The sequence below is a fragment of the Acanthaster planci genome, linkage group LG17 (genome assembly GCF_054643075.1).
Source record: "Acanthaster planci isolate LZ-2023a linkage group LG17, COTS_SCS, whole genome shotgun sequence".
In the NCBI taxonomy this organism is placed as follows: Eukaryota; Metazoa; Echinodermata; class Asteroidea; order Valvatida; family Acanthasteridae; genus Acanthaster; species Acanthaster planci.
The window spans coordinates 3,291,721-3,312,083 of record NC_141793.1 but is presented as its reverse complement, the minus strand read 5'-3'; the positions used below and the strand labels follow the sequence as shown (position 1 = coordinate 3,312,083).

The window sequence follows — 20,363 nt, the reverse complement described above, 5'->3', positions numbered from 1 at the left end:
GCAGGACGTTGGGAAGTGACTTAGCTGGTCTACATGTATCTCCGATTTCAAATTGGATGGTAGGACATCAAAGAACTCTGTGGCCTTTTCTAGATACGAAAAGTAGACCAAATTCCCCTTGCCGATATGCAGAAATGACAAACCTAACTAAACATATTGACACTGTTCATAAAGAACAAAACGCAAGTTAAGAGTTGAAATTTTCAGTGTCTGCAGACTGATTCCTGTAAATTTGAACCGCGGTTGAGTGTTGTTGAGACTCGGGAGTGCGTCAGGGTTTACCTGGAGACAAAGTTAATTTTGGTAAAAAGTTGCTGTAAAACAAACTGGAGAGGGCCAACTGAGCCTGTGATGAGTCTGTGGCAAATCTGTTGAGCCTCCCGGCAAGGACATAAGCTTCAAGCAAACAGGGGCACACAAAGGGTGTTTGCGGGGTTCGGGGAAATGATAGGAACTGTGCACTTGTCCAGGCAACAAAAGGCAGGTCCCAGAGAACATTTTCCAATCACGGCTCGCCAATTGCCAAACCGCCATGTTATCTTGTTAGAGACTGGCCATCTCTTTGTGCTCGCACAAAGAGATCTCCCTTGCCTCCCAGTAGGTGACGGTTTCTCAAGATGACCGGGTGATGGGGATTGAATTCAAAAACTATGATAAGGGAAAAACCCTTGAAATCCCTACTCTGAAAAATGTCAAAACTAATGCATAGTGTCTTTCAAGGTGGAAAAAACTCAGTACTGAAAGGTTGACCCAGTACACTAATACAGCAGAGAAAAATCAGTTTCTTGTCTGAAGTCAGTATTAAAGGAGAAGTTGTATTGACTGAAATAACCCGAGTGGAAAAAATACAGGGAAGGGCAACTTATACAAGTCATAGCTGTGTATAGAGAGGGTAGCGCCCACCTCAGGCATTGGAACTAAAATGGGTGTTCATTATGTGCTCATTGTCCACGTTCACTGACTCATAATCCACCATTTTGGTTCCAACAATTCAGACACTCATGTCGCAACTCTCTCTATAGACAGCTACATTTAAAGTTACTCGATACGTGAGTGAGAGAGGGCGCTTTGTTACTTGGCAACGATGTCGCTCTGTGCACTTAACACAGCGTGCGTGTACCGGGTGCCACCTGTATGGTGTCAAGCACTACGGTGCGGTTAGTTTCGCAAAAAAACCCATAAAATCATGAGATCCTCATTGGGAATGTCCCCGGATCGAAATAACATGTATACAACAAAATTAAATGTCGTTACTTGTCACTAAAACATTAGTGACAAGTAACGACATTTAATGTGAGGTGATGTACTAGTTCTATACGGTAGACAGTGATAGATTGTTGCATATATCAAAAGTCCATGACAAGTCATATTATCAGCAGTATGCTAGCAAGTTATGGGGACGAACAATAATAAATTTCCCTGATCTGGACCAAGAGAGGGCACGATTTTCCTAGCAACGGTTGCTCCTTTGGTAGGAACCTCACTTCGTTGGTTCACGAACGACAATGAAATGCACGGGTTACGGACGCATTGAGCCAACAAAATGAGAATTCCCAACCGGTCGGCCGGCGTTGTGTGCGCGTGGCTACCAACAAAACGAGCACTCCCGACCAGCATGGTACTTTTCAACCGATGAGGGTGTGCTTCAGCTCAAGTCGGATATCTTTGTGTTGCAATTCATTATTTTCTATACAGACAAACTGAAAACTGGTTGGGCTTCAGCAATGAAAGTAATAAATGACAAGCGAAAATGCAAACCAATAAGAAACCTGTCTATTGTCCCTCATCCCAAGGGGTTATTTGTACCTAATTAGAATTTCCGTTTTCATTCAGCTATAAACCTAAAATGACACATCGCTTCCTCAAAACAGAGGAAATGAAGGATCATATTGGACTGATTTGGTACTTACGTCAATCCAAATAGCTCAGACCAAAGCTGCAGGTTTATGTAACGGTTATTAGTTGCTTCAGCGAGGCTGTTGCGTTACCTCAGATGACTACGTCACTAGCTGAACGTGCTTCGGGCAAATTAAAATGCAGTCAGCCATTTTTCCCCACGCAGCAAGAGGGACAGCTTAAAGCACATGTATGTGATGTAAGAGTGGATCATGTTCACTTCAAAATCTGTGGTGTTAATTTAACACCCTCGGTGGTGACAGAGGACTATACCGCACTGGGTGTAGTCCTCTGATAACACCAAGGGTTTTGAATTAACACCAATATAACACCATAATTTTGCAGTGTTGAAATACCAAAGCTTGTAATTACATGTATATATAAAATGGAGTCACATCTGAGGGTACTGCGCATATAACCTCATACCGAGCGATGGCTCAGTTAGTATACGTTTTGTAGCGGTCACGAAGAAAATCACGAGCCGTAAGTCTTGCATCGCATATGTTCGATTAGAAATGGCCATTCACAGATGATATGTACAGATCTGGGATTCAAATCAAATTCACAATTCCCAGATGTCATGGTGTAATTTCAGGTGGCAAAACATCGCAAATCAATCCAAAACTGTAAACAAGGAATTCAAACTGAAAATCACAAATCACTATTCAGTGATGTGAAATCAAATATTGCAAATCCAAATTCGCAAGTCAGATCATCGATGTGAATCACAAATCGTAAACAGCAAGTGTTTGCGTGGTTGTGCTAACGGTTGCGGGCGCACTGGGGTAGGTTCACCATAAGTTCAGCAATATTTGTGCAAAAAATGCGCGTCTTTTGGTGTACTCACTGCTGACAAAAGTTACGATCTCCATGAAATTCACGGAGCCAAATTTCATTGCGCCGCTAGGCACATGATTTTATGCCAACAGAGGTTCGTTGTGTTTCATGAAGACCGCAAATAGTAAGACAAGCTTACCTTGGAGGAAAAATTTGCTTAATGTAGTGACAAAATAATGGAAATATATCTATGCCGGCACGGCCGTGGGCACAGTCACGCCAAGCGCAGCCCTGAAAAAGTGGGCCCTGGGCCCAATTTCACGGAGCTGCTTAACAGTTAGCCGAAAACACTTAGCAGAAAAATTTGCTAACCTGAAGCACTATTTCATTGCGGTGCTTGACGTGGTTGTGCTAAGGGTTGCGAGCACACAGAGATTTCTATTGCTACGTCACTAAGTTTAGCACATTTTTCCTCTATGATAAGCATGCCTTTGGCTGCTAATACTAATACCCTTTGCAAGCGCAACATTGATAGGGACCAGTTCTTTCATGGCGCTACTTGAGAACGGCCTCTTAAAAATCTTGAATCTTGAAAAAATCTCTCAGTAACACTGAGAAAAGCAATAAGTAGACTCTGCGTTTTGGGCTGAATGTCCCAACAGAGACACAGAGTGGCACCAGCTGATGACGAAGTTAAAGGAAGGCGAGTTAAAGCTTCCAAGGGATCTGCAAGGCCGATTAGATCGTTAGTCTGCTTGCGAAGTGTCCGTACAACTGAGGTTGCTCATTAAGGTGGAAATCAACAAACAGCACGGTTGTTCATTCTTAAATGCAGAGCCTTCATTGGTCGTCTCGGTTGCGAAAATACGAACTACTTCCCGGGTAAAACAGTTGGGGTTTTGGCACACGCTTGATCTTCAAGATCAATTCGATGATTACAGTGACTGCACAGAATGTTCATACTGCTGAGGTTTCTGAGTTAATTGCGATGGTGCGAATCATGCTTCCCCCATTAAGTTGATACGAGGACCTCCTGTGCTCAAACCTGCAGGCTTCATGTAAGGTATCTTACTTGGTCGGTGGTAAGACTTCACATCATATTACGCGCGCTTTTTTCCTCGCGCTTGGTGATCGAACTGCGCGAGCATACGACTTAGTTAAAGGCGCCTTTCCCTTGATGCATTTGCCGTTCGCGTTGTCCGTATTCACGAGTTGTGAAAAGTGCCCTTTGTAATGTTCGAAATAAATCAAAATGCTGCAACAGATACACGTACGGAACGCACCAAAACGCATATCCTACAGAAAGGCGCCCTCATAGGCTCGCAATCAGAGGAACCAACTTGCAAAAGCCTCCAAGTTAGTGTTAGGCACAGCTGCACACTGAAACATATGCGTCCGTTGAAGCGTATGCACCAACGCTATAGAGGAACATTTCACCGGGAGTCTGTCAGAAAAACTAGCATTTCTGCAACGTTCTATTACGAAAGGTGCTGAAAAATGAAGCAGTGTAGCCTACACATCCAGCGGGACCTTTAGTCCTTTTTAATGTCCTTTTTATGACTATAATTAGTTAACTTAATAACATCAACCTCGTACGGAAAGCGTATCATAAAAATCCTGTAAACAGAGTCTAAGGCTGTATACTCCTGGGAGCGAGGCCGTTGTAACGTTGGCGGTCTGGCGTTGCTCAGTATAAGTAGAGTTTACTGACAACAACCGAAATGGCCGTGTTCGTAGCTCAGCGCAGACGGCGATGATGTAAGGCCTATTTCAACCAGAATGTACACAAATGGGCATATGCTATGACACACCAAGCGAAATATCATGTTTATTACTGTTCCACAATGGCTGTTCAGTCCCCACAGCCCTTCGGGATCGCTGCACACAAACTCTGCACTGTCAGACTCAGCAATCGGGCTCGCCATAATAATCTCATTATATCACTCAATAGAAATTTGGGCGTTGAGCGCTTGTGTGTGAATTGGGGAGGGGGCGTCCGTCTTCAAAGACCACTACAAGTGCCCTGCAGGATCTTATGATGAAATCAAAATTCGCCTTTTAAAAAGTGCCTGCTGATTGACACCCACGAATACAAAGTAGAATGCCACCAGGGCAATATTTTTAAAAAAGGTAATCCAGTCTAAAGGCCGTTTCATACTTCAGGCTAATGCGAAACGAATTTGACGTCACGAAAGATCTGCTGCTAAATTTCGCTCGAGTTGAAACGTGTCCGTCTTTTTTACGAATTTAGGACACGAATGCTTTATCTGCCCTCACAAATTCGTGTTCGCTTTGGCATGAAGTCTGAACTGGTCTGAATACTCAGCAAATACGTGAGCAAATTTTTCCTTAGTCATTTAGTTTTAGTTATTTAGTTGTTTAGTTATTCCTGTCAACCACGACAAGTCTTTCATTTGACGCAGCGGAAGGAAGCAAACAACGTTGTCTGCGGTTTCGCCATATTTCAGCAAAAATTGGGCTAGTTGTTTTTGCAGCGGTTGAAATGAAGTCTTTCGCCAATAGTCTCGCAAATATGTGAGGTTAGGTACCGGTATTATCCCGCTGCAACACAGCTTGTGAATACTCAGAGTAATATGAAACATGATTGTATAAATATAATTTCATTCGTGCAAACGAAAAATGTCCCTACTGATTTAGGGGCAGTTTTCACAGCCTAGGCGCAGAGACATGCGGAAATTAACGGGTAACCTTGAGCAAACATTAATATGCGGCTCAGTTATCTGAGCAAAAAGACTTTATGTGCTTCCCAGAAAATAAACATTAATCCACGCCCAACCGAGCAAATGAATTTGTAATTAAAGCAGGTCTCATCCTGAACCCAGGAATAACTAATTCCTTTCAAGCCTGACCCAGTCTTCGTCTGATCAAGTATTAAGTTTGGCCAGCCGTGAAAAATGGTTAATATTTATTAAACTATAATAAGCCAATGTGAATGGTACGGTGGATACATTGCGAGTCTAACTTCGCGATACAGAAAAAACACAAATGGTGTTCGTTTATACAAAAGCCCTGTGATGCCATCAAATATATTTTCCAAAAGTGGAGTACATGTATATATTTTCTTAAAGTTCGTTTTTAGGAAAGATATTTTTTCCGATTTCGTTCGTACGAGATACATTTTTTCCAAGCTTCGTTTGTTCGAGACAAACATTCTCCAGTTCTTTTAATGAGATCTATATTCAGAAACATTTTTTTTGAAACAAATCGCTTTAACGAGCTATATTTTTGATAAACTTTGTTTTTATGAGATATATTTGTCCATGTTAATTTTAAGGAGATATACATTGTCAGGTTTGGATTTATTTTTCTCATAAAAACAAACGTCTAAAAATATAACTCATGAAACCGAAGTTTTAAACCCCAACAGTGCAAATTCCTCCGATTTCAATATGATTTTAAATAGGCCTACATTCGGGGGTGAGGGTAAAAAAATCTCCTATGAGGAACTTAGAAAAATATATTGCGTAAGAACGTACCGTTAGATGAAAAAACATACTTCGCGAAAACGAAATAAGACAAATATAATTAATAAATAACGAACTTTGAAAAAATCTACTTCACTTTTTGAAAATATATACCTTACGGCGCTTCAGGGCGTACGTTCGTACGTATCATATGTCTACCAGCGTGTTTTGCCAAGTTGGTGCATTAAGCGCCGATGATTTCGTTGACGGACTTCAGTGGATCACCGCTCGCCCTGCGTGCGTTTTACGAAAACGCAGAAATTATTCACGAACCACCGCGCTTGCGCACTATCGAAGGGTTGTCTCGCTGGCGCTCCTCGTAAGCGTGTTCTTGCATGCAGTGGGCGGGTTGGTTCACCCGTTGGCAGTATATATCTGGAACTGACCGCGGAAGGACACGATACTTCCTCGAGCTTTAGTCGGCCTACCTTTATACCACAAGTCGTTAGGACGCTCGCTGCCTGTTCCCCCCTTTTTCCTTCAAAACCGCGATGAAATATCTCACTTATCAGATCGGAGAGCTATAAGACGGCCCGGACAAACAGAATCGAATCTGTCACATCTTGCTGATTTTACAACGGGACGGTTTCACGATCAGGAAGGTAAGCTGTCCATGTTTCGGATATTAGAAACTTCTCACTATCTCTGTCATCCCAAGCTGTGTTCAACAAAATTAATTGCAGTGCGGGATGTAGTCCCACATGCTGTGGAAAACCAATCCTTTCAAGACGTATTTATACGATAATTTAGGGGCCAAAGGGTCACGATATCGACGTTATTCGTGGAGCGAAGAGAGAATTTTGTCCAGTAGATGTTGAAATTCTGTCCTCATGAAAATAATCCTCTCTACACCTTGCGCCATCAAACTCTGCGTATCTTCACTTTATGAAGAAAAAATTGCAAGAACTGTGGCGGCGACTCTCCCGTAATTTTTGACTTTGGAATGTTTTATAGATAGAGTAACATTTCCACGTTGTCTCCTAATAATTATGTTTCGCACGAAAGGTGTAGATTGCATGTGCCGTTTCGTAAAACAACAAACACATAATTCGACCCAGGGGAATCATTTGGTAAATAATCAAGAGAATTAAGCTTTCGAGAAAGTAATAAGTTCCTGTCCTGTACAGAAATTTCAATACTCACAACTATACCGAATTCCCATTTTCCACTTCAGTTGCTAAATTGAAATAATTGCAGTCCGTCTTCCGTCGTCAGGTGAAAGATTAGATGGATAGAAAGTCGGGTTGTACGTTGTGCAAAACCGGACCGGGGAATCATTGTGCAGTGTAACTAGATTAATATGCAGGACAGACCCACTAAGTGGTTTTGGAAATCAACTTTAAAGTGGCACTGTATTATTTATGAGTAGTTTTTCGCATCAATTGATACAGCGAAATAGCACATAAGCATTTAGTTAAAGCAAAAAACTGTGGACTATTTTCCCTTGATCGTCGAATGCTCAGTACGGATGTAATGCCATTCGTTGCGTATATGAGACCCACTCTGTAATAATGAGTCACAAATCGCCAGAGTCACTTTAGAGTAAAAAGTCCTTAGAATAATTTTGCACAGTGTAAATCAATAGGAACCCACAGCATTTTTCACCATGGAGTATCCACTTTCATCAGGGTGCCAAACTGAGTGATACGTCAAAACAAAAAGCTCAATTTGCTCTTTCTAATACAAATAAAAACTCAAAAAGTGGCTCGGGCGACTTATGACTCATTTTCACAGAGTGGGTCGCATATCACTCGTGTGGCAGACGGAATAATAACAAAACAGCACAGTTCTTTGTAACGGTCAAATAAACGTGACACTCGATAGCGGCGATTGCACTTTTTTGTTGCACTTTACGGCTAAGAGTATGGAGTTTCTTTCAGTAAGAGAAACAATCGGAAAATCAGTGAAGGCCAAACAGCACTGTGTTGTTCAGCTCAAAACTGAAATTAGATCCTAGACCAGGAATTAACATTTTAGTCCTTGGTGTTAATTAAATGAGCGAGAACTCCCCATATGAGCAATGACAACCGCAGGGCCACATACGAAATATTCATGCTCATTTTTAAAGAATTAAAGAATAACCAACAGACAATTTGCATATACAGACTTTGTCTGTATAATTATAAACAGAAATATTCCCGCCCCACTTAATTTCACTACGAATATTCCCACTCTGTGATGTAATTCAGTGGAGCATTCGCATTCTCTTGGAAAACAGCAGTAATACACGACTCGGGGGATAAAGGATTTCGGTGAATTAGCACCGACTTGGGTAGTCTTCTGTTATCCACTTTTCATTGCTGCTTTCAAACTTCTTTCAGAGAACCGGAAGTAGCAATGGACTTTGAGAAACGAAGAGCTCTCTAGCTGATGTTGATTTATCCTCAACTTTCAACTGTAAAAACAATACAGGCCTTTAGAAGATGTAAGGACCCCTTTTGGAAAGTCTTTGCTTTGGCAAGGACGCTGGCATGAAACTTTTTTTTCTTCTGTGACTATGCTGCAAGGAAAGATGACTGCAAAAGCCTCTTAACTGGTCGAGTGAAACAATTTTTATCGCGTCGGTGTTGATCATCCATCATTCATGTTATTTTTGTTTATTTCCAGTCAGCCCATCATTAATTTCTAGCTAGTGTAATCTTACGGTTGACTATCGGTACTTTGGAAAATTAATCTGTCAGGCGCAAGAAGTATTGTGCACTTTCTCCTCTTCCGACCTGTTGTCTCTACTTTGTCGAAAACCCTGCCTTTTTGATAACAACTTTTGTTAATTAGTAATGTTGTCTCAACGTTGTGGAATTCTCGTCAAAAATGAGGTCGTCATGCGTTTCTTTTCATCGTCTACAGCTTCAATACCACGCTGTGATTGATGCCAGCTGACAAGCCAATCTGGAGGTTCCATCCATCATGTACCTCCACTTTTCATGAAAAATCTTACATCGCGGTTAAGGCCGTTGCATGCGCTGATGTGATGCCGGTGTATGATGAACCGTATATATGTACAGGTCAACGGAGAACCGCATGTAGGCCTATCCCCGTTGGTTCCGAGAACGCATTTTAAAGTAATGAATGGACCTCCTGCTTTGAGTGTTTACGCGCCTGTGATCAGGACCACGCGAGATGAAGAATTCATGAGAACTAGTTGATTGGCTCGTCATGTTCAAGTCTTTGTACCAATTTTGGACAAGAGCAGCTCATCTTGTCGAGATTCAACGAGGCTTGAAGTGTCCATCCTTAGCTCAAACTTTTGCTGTCTCGCCCGGGCGGCTAGTCTTAAATCACCAACTTAACGCGTTTCGCTTTACCCGGCCAATCGTCCGAACATCATCGTGAACACGGGTCTGGCTTCCCGATTAAAACCCTGGACTCTCCAACACAGTTCTTTGCACTGCCTCTCTAGAAGACATTCCCATGCCAGTCAGTATTTCAATTGGAATCTTTTTCTTCATTTGTTTTAATCTCTCACCTGCTTGCAATTACACGAGCAGACTCTCATTCCTTCCGGTTGAGCTTTACATTAAAGAAACAACGAGCGTATAACTATATATCATTCCAGAAATACGCCCTTATTGTTTTACATCGTTCTTCAGGGTGGGCTATAATGTTCATGAAACACCAGCACCTATCAATCATAATCTCGTTTTCGTAACTTTATCTATTCGTGGCATCATTTGATACGTGTGGAGGTTCGTTTCCCATTGAAGTACATTTTGAAGTTCATACGCGATTTGCAAGCAGCTCTATATTTAATTCCTTGTGTATAGTGTTTAGACCACAAGTTACGTGCTCGCAAGTTGTGCGTTTTTGGTCGCGTGGCACCAGTTGTTCACTTTCAAATGTAAACCAACTGTATGTTTGTTACCGGGAATATCGATACCTTACAAATTACTGGAGAATATAATCCGGTATAACGTTTTTGGTCCCTGTGAATGTGTGAGGCAGACGTGTGGGGGCGGCCTTTTCTTGGACGCATCGCCTATGCTCGATCTCCCTGTATTTCAAAACGAGGAATCCCGAATGTATTGATACGATGGAAAATGATTAAATTGTTTGAAACATTTCCACTAAAGAAGCAAAATAAATTGCGGGACAATTAAGTTTTTATGGAGGCATTTCTTAAAAGTCGAGTGATTCAATGTGGAAACTGAACAGTTTTTTAAAGAGCGCCTTCCTTCTTGAAATGATTGTAGACCCATGCATGAACAGGAAACGGCTTAAATGTGCAAGTGGTGTTTTTAGAGTTCACCCTCTTTGCAACTAAACCCGCCACGAGCAGAAGCACCCCCTTGTTGGTTGAAAAGAGCCATGTTGGTTGGGAGTGTTCATTTTGTTAGTAGTGATACGACCGTAACGTTTGCATTTAGAAGTCGTTCGTGAACCAGCGAAGTTCATTTCCGACCAAAGGAGCCCCTGCTGCTAAGAAAATTGCGCCCTCTTTTGGTCCAGCTCGAGACTCATTACAACACACATTTGAGTTGATGTACCTTTTGAAAGCGCGCCACATGGGCTGACAACACAGATTTTATACCACAGTCCAAGTTAATCAATACCTTGCCTCAGGTGTCAGGTCCATGCCATCAACGCGGTGACAAATGAGGCGCAACTGTTGCGCCACTCAAACGCAAATATGCCGGGGCCCGTTCCAGCGATTCACCGACAAATTCGAGAATGGGTTGAAATTAGATTTTCTTACATGTGCTCTGGGCTGCCGTAAATCTCAGCTGCTGTCGCGCCGCGCCGCGTCAAGGGACTTGCGGGGTTCATATCCAGGAATAGTACCATGTCCACTGAGAAATATCCGGTTGCAATTTTGGGGGACAAAAAGAAATCTATCTTGTTTACTGTTTTAACACGGGGCGTATGTCATGTCAAAAATGGCCTTTCTCCGTTGTTATTCCCTTTCGTTTGTGCTGTAACCATCAACTTGGCATTAGATGTTTTCGCACCATTTGATATGCAGTTTCAGATTTACCATCTCCGCATCAGAAGGGCTTCGTGCCCAGGTTTCAAGTTTACGAACGAAAAACCAACCCGATCCTGATTTCTAAGGAGTGGGATCATCGAGGATAGATCAAATAGAGCAAGTTTATAGCTCTCATCATCATGTGCTGTTCATACCACCCACTATACAGCGGACACGTTAATGCCTCGAGCTGCAGTAAGTTTACCTCGACGACTGAACATAGGCTGCTAAACTCAAGTTGAATCTACCCTGCTTCTCCGTATGAAATTGACACGTTGAATTAAAGAGTACGAATGAGGCCCAGTTCATATCTGAGGGGAACGCGCAATCGAAGTTGAAGTGACTTCTCGCAACATTTCCGGCGAAATTCGCTAGGTTTGACATTTGTTTGACTTGTGCGAATTCGTAGCGCGCATATTGGATCTGAAGTTCGCGTTCGTGCTTGTTTTTCACGCCAGGTATGAATCGACCTTTACACAAAGTCAGAAAAGAAGTCTTTCTGTATGCTATTTCTAGTTCTCGCTATCCAGTATGATTTTGTGGCAACGAGATGGGCGTGGTTGACTCCTATTTACATACAGCTATTACACCGGGTATCAATAACACGCCGCAATTGTGGGGGGGTGAAGTTCAGCATTCAGCCAGGCCAGCGCATAAATACATGCCGAGGTAGCCTCTTGAATAACGGAGTGACGCACGGAGGTACCGGCTCCAGCATCTTTCAGCCACGCAGGGCCACTCCCACGGGGAGTTGCCCATCTGTGTCTGACACACCAACCTCGCCCGGTATTCAGTCGACACTCTCCTTCAGTCCCCCTCGCGGTCGTCCCGGGAATCGGACGCTCATTAAAGCAATACCACGGTCACCGGGGGGTCTCCCGGGTTTTCGATCTCCGTGACCTCGCGCGTGAACGCTGTGCTCTCTTGGCGTCACCACGGGACGGATTCCAACTGGGGCGCGTGCAGACGACAGGGTCCTCGCCAAGCAACCTAGGCAAATATTTGCTGGCCCTAGAAAAGGAAAGAAAGGAAAAAGAAATGCAGGTTCAGATTAGCATCTCGATTCCGCATGAAGAGAGGGAGAGAGAAAAGACGAAGTACCTGAGTATTTGAATGTCGTATTCGGTCGCAGAAGTGTTTGTCAAAGGTTCAATATACCTTGGTCTCCACACAGTAATGAACATGGCGTAGCGCCACTGATGCTGTCGACTCCAAGGTAATCCAAGGTAGAGTAGGTAATAATGATAGGTAGCACGAATCAGTACTCAGCCAAAAGAAAACCCTTTTTTTTTAATAACGAAGGGTTTCAAAATTGAGTCATCGTTAAAAGATCTTTGCGAAATGCCATCATTCATCCCTTACATTTTTGGTTGGGAACGTGAATGTCTTTTTATTCACGATATCTAGTTGGTCGAAAGCAGTGCATGTCATTTCAACGGTGTGTTGAAGTGCATGCCTTATGTGCGAGAAGTCTCCCACACCGTTACAAAATAAACCACCCACGTCCCGTAGCATAGTGGTGACCTCTGTCGCTGCTGAATTTTCCGTTTGAAGAAGAAATGAACAGAATATGCGTATACTGTGATTGGAATGACATTTGCTTTGTATTTGTAAATATGCCCTGGCGTCCCCGTGAATACAGAACCCTATTTTTTTTTCTATAAACCGACTTGATCTCTGCAAGACGCTCTTATCTAAAAGGCGTGGCTTGAAATTTTTGTACCAATTTAAAGTGCCGAACATACAGCGTACGCGTCCTTGTTGGCAAATTATTACAGATATGGCAGATGATACCTGAATTTTTTTAGCTACCAAACCAAACTCTGAATGGTTGATAACAATGTAAGAGGCTGGTCTAATGGTAGCAGGTACGTCAGTGATTCTTGGGACGAATTTCCATGAATTATTTTCCCCTTGCACGATGCACTAATCATTCCAGCAAGTCGGTATAGAGAGTCAATCTCCAAGTATCATCGTGCATAACGCCCTGTTTCTTTTTTTTTTCACGTGTAGCAGCAGCAAAGTGTGACCATTCTGGTATCTCCTGGCAATGCATTGTTACAGCCGGGGCTTTCAAAGGTTTTCAAAATGAGATAAACTTGGATATATGATCCGCTGACAATTGAATCACTTCCAGCGGTCCGTAACCCGGCCCGCCTCCTTTTTGTATTATGGGTGTTGCATTCAAAGCATGGAAATTGTGGACGTGTTTGCTAACCCTTTGGCCTGCGATATCTGTGCAAGAACGGAGCCTCCTCTGACGACTGCCATCGTCATACCCGACGAGCGGAGTCCCAAGGGCGCCCTCTTCTGTAAAAAATACAACTAACACACGCCCTTCGCTCGTCGCCCAGCGCCCGAACAGTGCGCTAGGAAGGGCTGACCCTTCCTAGACCCTATAGGCGAGACTTTGTGCATGTCAAACAATAGCTACACGCATTATTTGGCATGCACAGTATTTATCCACTACAAACACAGGGCGAGGGTGCCTCGTTTTATCTGCTTTCTCCAAATGACGCAGTCTACATTTAGAATTTGCATCTTGGCATGAACATGTGCAACAAAAAACCCTTTTTTGTTTTTTAGTTGAGCTCTGAAGACACTGCAGTCGAATCGGATGCGTTCATATTTATTTAAACAGATAAAATCAGATAAAACAAGTATTCCTTATAGGTACTCTTTAAACACTGAGGAATCCAAGAATCTGACATAGTTGTAGGGATATTGCCTTTTATTCAATGACTCAGAGCTACGGTATCCACCACGCTGAATGGCATATGAACTGGGCTGCATTTTGGAACGCATTGCCGGTTCTTGCTCCGTCGTTTGAGCACGTCACCAGACTTTAGATGTTTCTTCCCGTTCGGCACATGACTAACTTCGCCAAACTTCCCCGTTCTCACTAGAAACGATCCGTACAACATCGGCGCAGTCTGTCATGACGCTTTCCTTGGAGGCATTTCCGCTGAATGTTTTCCGCTCACATTCTATATTCAGTCTTGCAGATTTCAGGCAAACCACACAGCTTGGGCACTGAAAATCTCGGAACGACTGGATATACTGCAACTTGCTACCCCAGGCGTCTGCGGATTTTTACTTTCCCTGCTGCGCGGAAATTGATAAATGAGACGCTGGTGTACACCGGCTCAGAGTAACGCGTGGGTTGTCGTCTATTTCTGGGAATTAGGACAAGCTTCGGCTAAATCAGAGGGTTCCAGGCAAAGAATTGGACGACCAAGGTGAACCAAGAGGGAAAGGATTATGGAACCGTCGAAATGAATAAAAAGGTACAAGCTATAAAGCCTAATTGTGGCACCAACAATAGAAACAACGGATGTGAATGTAGAGGGCGCACCCTAAAATAAAGTGGGCAATTCTTGCCAAACGTTCTACGCAATGTTTGTCCAATTTTTAGTAGGGCAAAATTTTTCCCAACGGTCGTTGTACTGTACTTGAATAAACTAACGCTGGAGGTAGTGTTGATTAGAAAAAAACATCGCCTTACAGTTTTTCACCATTTGTCTTAAATAATGAAGACAAAGAGCAAAAACCTGGACGGACGGAGTCTTTTATTCGATTCCATGGAGGCTAAGCCTACGTACATACAGTGAGTGTACGACAGGTGTTTCAATTCAGCTAGGATTAAGAAATTGTTTGACTTTTGCCAAAGGTAAGATTTCAGCGCTCCGAAATGTTTTAATTTTGGACCGCGCCTACAGTCATTTTTTTGGCGCGGACGATTGATGCAGCTCCTGCAGATGAATACAGTGCGAAATCCGAGTAGAAAGTCCGAATAGATGAAACACATTTATTCTTACAAAGTAAAGCTAAAAGTATTCGCCGAGCTTAATCTCTAAGGGATTTACAATCGAAAATTTTACATAATAGATATTGTGTTAGTATTACATGTATTCTTGTTATCTTGAATCGGACAAACACTGGGAACTGAAATGATCGTATAGGCAAAATGACGTCATTAGCAGTTTGGTTAGCCCACACTGCGTTGCCATGGTTTTCAAATAATTTTGTATGCAGTCGTGGCAGAGCTGATATGCCAGGCGGCAAGGTCGGTGCACAGCGCAGCTGGCCACTGAGGCTAAAATTGCACCCCCTGCTTACGGGGAAGACTTGCTAATCATCGATTGTTTTGCCTTCGTTGTGATGTGCCTGGGGATATCCTGCCGCGTTGGTGATATTCGGGGGTTAACGAGTTGATTCAAAGGGGAGGTTTTCCAGCGCATGAAAGGTTACTACATAGGATTTGCACGTACTACAAGTTGTCAAAATTAGCCGATTTGGGGGTTTGTGATTTACTTTGTGTGTCGTTCATCATTCCATGAACCTGTTTCATTTTTTTGAGATCACTGCTTTGAGAAAAATTTTGAAAAACGCTGTTCATTTTTAATTAACCCTCGAAGCACAGCTTGTGTAATTTGTCTCGTAAAAATCCGTGGGCCACTGGATGCTCCAGAGTTCCTGTACACTGTACAGGCAAGGTCGATCTGCAGACCGATTTGTCCCTTTACGTGGCTTCGTGAAATACTAGTGGTTGGAAAATGTATGTTCTAGTTTGTGTTTCCTCTTTAGCAATGCAACGTGGGGAATTTATAAACATTTCATCGCGCAGTGAAGTAACTGCACTCACCACATTCACTGTGCGACCACAAACCTACCTGTTTTACATACAAAGTGTGGACATTCCTTTGTTCTCCTGTGGTTAAGGAAATGCTCCTTTTTCTCCAGCTAGGATAACTCCTTCGAGCTGGATTTTTGATGATGATTTCCTGGACTGTTCCTCTTCATTTTGCCACTGCATAAGCGTGACCCAATATGAAACTGTTTTTTACAGAGAGGGGGGACATTGTGTGGACGTGTGTGAGTCCACACAACACCATCATACCCTACATTATGTGGACTTCTTTTGTGTAGAGGTCCACACTGTGTATGCCACGCCATTCTCCATGTGCATGTATATGAGCATGTATAGAGGATCGACCACGCATGTTTTTTTGCTCTCCACACATACGTTCGTCGGTCAAAAAACCGTCCACACACCGTCTGTGCCCATCATAAACACTTTACAAATAAACAAATATGGTAACTATCCTTGCATTTTGGGCACAAGAGTTACTGTTATTGGAAAACAGAAAGCTAGATGTCTCGATATTGGAGATTTTGTTCGAGAAAACCAGGCTTCGGTTCTGAGCTTCGCAGGAACAGCCATTGGGCCATACCATTATCTTAAGGGGTTGATAGCGAGATGATACTAACATGTTTGGAAGTTTACCTCACGTGAATATATTATATGATATTCACGTGGGTAGAACTTCCAAAGTTTCATAAAGATACTTTAAATTTAAACCAGCCCAAATTCTCCTTTATACTGTTAGCTACGGTTTAATGTATCTATTTCGTTAGTTAATAATAGTTTTAGGCTTACTGAAGGCATGTTCGTGATTTATATATTACCCGTTAATATAGACTCTTCCAACAGCTCCATGCTTCACACACATTTTCGCTGCACCCGTTAACGGCTGCAGTATTTGAACGAACTGTATTTCCTAAGTAAGATATCACATATTGTCTGACACTATTGTGTACTTACGTTGCCATAAGATGTTTCAAGATAATTTGACAGACTCGTTTTGGAGATCTTGCAAATCCTATAAACTGCCTTTAAAGACGCATTATCTCCGTGGATATCGTAAACCGAACCGAGGTGTTGAATGATCGGGCTGGGTTGGCTGGGAAAAATGTACCGGAAGCCGGGGACGTGGGAGGAGGCTCTTATAACCTCGTTGCCTCCACAGAGATCTTATAGAGATATCACAGAGGGTATGTTGTCTTTACACAAACTGGTACAAGATGCTGTGCAGTGTTTCGCTTTGTTTTTATTCTTCAGCTGATATACAAAATTGCTTCAACTGTTTGGTTTAATCAGACGAGTTGGATCAAACCCTTGGGAATAATTTGCTCGACGATCTTGATATTTTGACCAATCTCGGGAAGGATATCAACATAAGGGCCGTGATTTGGGATTCTGGGAAACTGCACTGTTTTTGTGCTCTTAGTAGAAATGTTTCCAGAGTAATATCAGAAAATTTCCGGCAGGTTCATAATAAGTGTAACATGCTAGAAAAGCCTGATTGTCAGTAACGTGTTGTACTTACCTCGGCAATGTTTTCCGTGCTTATCATTAAACACAAAGAATGCGTTACAGAAACACATCAACAAAACGTGGCACGTCGCCGTATACGAAAATGCTCTTCAATACGAATAACCTTCTTAGGTGTAGCACTTCTTGCATCGGTTGATCAAAACAGCAATTTTGCAAAGGCTTAAAGCTCGCACTCTTATTGACACGGGACAAAATTGGAAAGAGTAACTTCTTTACGGCAAAAATAATATATTTCCTTTCAGTCAGAACGTGGTAAGTGCACAGAAATATAACTGAATGTTCTTAACGACAGCGTGAAAAGAAATCGAAATACAAGCGGGCGAATAATGGAAAGCTCGTGACAGTCTCTTTTAGGGTCGAGTCTGAGGAGGTGAACAATAATATAAGAGTGACATAAGTCTAGGTTTGTCAGCTCCTATCTGCCTCATCTTTCTCGCAATATGCCGGCCACAGAGTACCATCGGTGAACGCACCCTCCCCTCGCTTGAAAAAAAAAGACAAGCCTCTGTGTATAAATGTTGATATTTCCTGTCGTCTTCAACGTCGGCGGTCGGCAGCGAAGCACCGTCGATGTCAGCCCCGATAAAAGGCGCTGCCGACCTCAAAATCGCATTTAATTATACTCACGTATCCAGCGAGAGTCGATTCTGACGGGGGAGCATTACCGAGCTGTCCCCCTGTAGAAATCCGATTCCCCTGGTGTTTCAATCACCGTCGAAATCAATCTAGGGAAACGCACTGGCCCTCGGTCCACTCGTGTAGACACGGGCACGACAACATTAATCTAAATGGCGTACAATTACCAAGCATCGCCTGTCGCACTTGGCCGAGAATACAGGAAAAAGACTTGTAAGAAAGAAAGAAAGAAAAAGAGGAAGAAATCCGGGTAAGACAGTTGAATTGATAGCTTCATTCATAAGAAGAGTTTTATTGGGAGTATAACAATATCCGGCTTGATCCGACTTGGCTAAGCAGTCTTGATCCATGACTTATTGCCTTCATTTTTGGACGTGACAGGCTGCTACCGCTCTGAGCCGATATAATGAAATTCAATTTATCCACTAAAGGTCCGCCATGTGTCCTGGCTTCGTACCTAATTCACCCGAGTATTACTGGGGTACCAATTTGAACAACTTCGGCCACGATATCGGCGGAGGAAGCAGTATTATGCTTATTCAGTGTTGAACCAAATGTGGTCACGCGGTGTGCAGGCTGCCTTCCACTGTGTTATTTGATATAATTCTGTTACTGGAGCACATGAAATGAATGAAATTCTAACCTTGAGATCTTTCTCGTCTGGATTTTTAATAGTCGCGTTTATCGTCGCTGCGTTTGATAAAATATACGGAGCATTTTCGATCGCAATGTTACACTTTCGGCCCCTTGCAAAAGGCTTTAATTAAAAGTGGAACTATCATTGTGCTATCACGTAAACGCGAGTATCCATTACAGACAAACATGTACAGCGCCTCAATAGCGTTTACCGCCTAACATTACAGCTCACGGGTCGGGTATCAAGAACAGTCTTTTATGGAATTGTGCCGGGAACGAGTGTCGCGTTGTGTTGGTATCGGGTGCTTGTTTGCTTTACCCCAAGTCTCGTGACTGGCCTATAGAAATGCCCTTTCGGAATGCTGTGACCACGGGGCACAGATATCGCCAGCTTGCACTGAAAAAATCGGATGACTACAAAAAGTATTTATCTTGTTATCATACTTTGGAAGAGCACGTCAGCCTATCTTCTTTCAGGTGTCCTTGTCATGAATACATGAGACCGGATTGCCGAAGTCATTCTGTACGACGTCTTTGAAATTTGGTGCAGACACTCAGAGATTGGGTTTCTAAGGGTTATTTTATCTAATTGAGTGATTTTTGTATTTTTTGTCTTGTTGGTGTTTCTTCTGTGGTTGTATTTTCCAAGTGGAGTTTTATTACACGCACTTTCCTCTCAAAGTGTGGCCTAATGGATAAAAGTTAATCGGTGAACTCTTGTGGAGATAAGTTATGTTCGTTGCACCTAAAATATGTCGACGGTGGCATTTACAATCTGAATTGTTAGTACCATGACGTTTTACGATATCTGAGATGGTATTGGCTGCTACAATCGACCAGTGTGAATGGCTAAATTAGTGTACCTCTGCTTTCTGCTCGTTTGGGTTCGCTTCGACTTTATGCATAGTTGGCTAGTTGTCTTTTCCTTCACCACTCAGACAGCGGTCACATTTCTCTGCACATTCAACTTCTGGGAGAGCAAATCTATCAATAGTCTATGCAATGACCATTTCTTGTCTATCCCTTTCGGCTATATCATCGCGAATCTATCCCCGATTCTGCCGACAGTATAACTGGCCTTTACTGAAAGCGACAAGTCTTTCCCTCCATCAGGAAAGAGCGCATCGTTCTCCATTTTCTGTCCCCTTGGCTGAAAGTCTGTGAAGGCTCTTGATCTGATACGAGAGATCCGTGTCCACGGGCTGCCTCCGTCACACAGGGAGAGCCGCGCGCGCACGGCCGGCGCGTCCCCGCCTCCCGTGACGTCCGCAGGCACAGGTTGATTGAGTTAGGAGTAATACTGCCCAAGTGTCACCGCGAGGCGGGCTTCCATGTCGAGCTTTAATTTGGACGCCACAACAAGATCACGGCGGATGGGGAAATTGAGGCCCCGAATTGATGGAATTCATAATGGCTGTCCGAATCGGAAATTCCCGATTGCACCGAATTGGATGGCACATCTCTAGGCATTTTGGTAGAATTTCACAAATCCGTCTACATGAAGGTGATTGATAGGACATTCCTGGGGTCAAAATGACATCTGGACATCTTGCTGTTTTGAATACTAAAGTTGAACAGGTTATTTCTACCTTTTTGTGTTAATTTCAGTGCACAAATTAGCTCTGATTGACTTGGCTACGACTCTGACATGTTCAGCTCAGTACTGAGGCCTTCGCCCTTAGAGGGAGTACCGTATAAACCATTCCCCACTTCTCAAATCACTGACTTTATGCACACCTGGCTTCGGCCCTGCACCCCACCAAGTGGCCTTTAGGCACCACTAATACGGGCG

The 20,363-nt window shown here is 43.0% G+C and overlaps 1 protein-coding gene across 4 annotated transcripts in view; it reads left to right on the top strand.

The window, feature by feature from the left end:
* Positions 1-20,363, top strand: part of LOC110982575 (G protein-coupled receptor 54-like) — an 85,516-nt gene that overhangs the window by 33,843 nt on the left and 31,310 nt on the right. The window contains exon 1 of one of the 4 annotated variants that reach the window (XM_022241083.2): positions 6,512-6,760. The exons of the other annotated variants lie outside the window; for them this stretch is intronic. The gene's annotated coding sequence lies outside the window, so the exon portion shown is untranslated. Of the gene's footprint in view, positions 1-6,511; positions 6,761-20,363 lie in introns of those variants that run through there. 4 annotated transcript variants of the gene reach the window in all.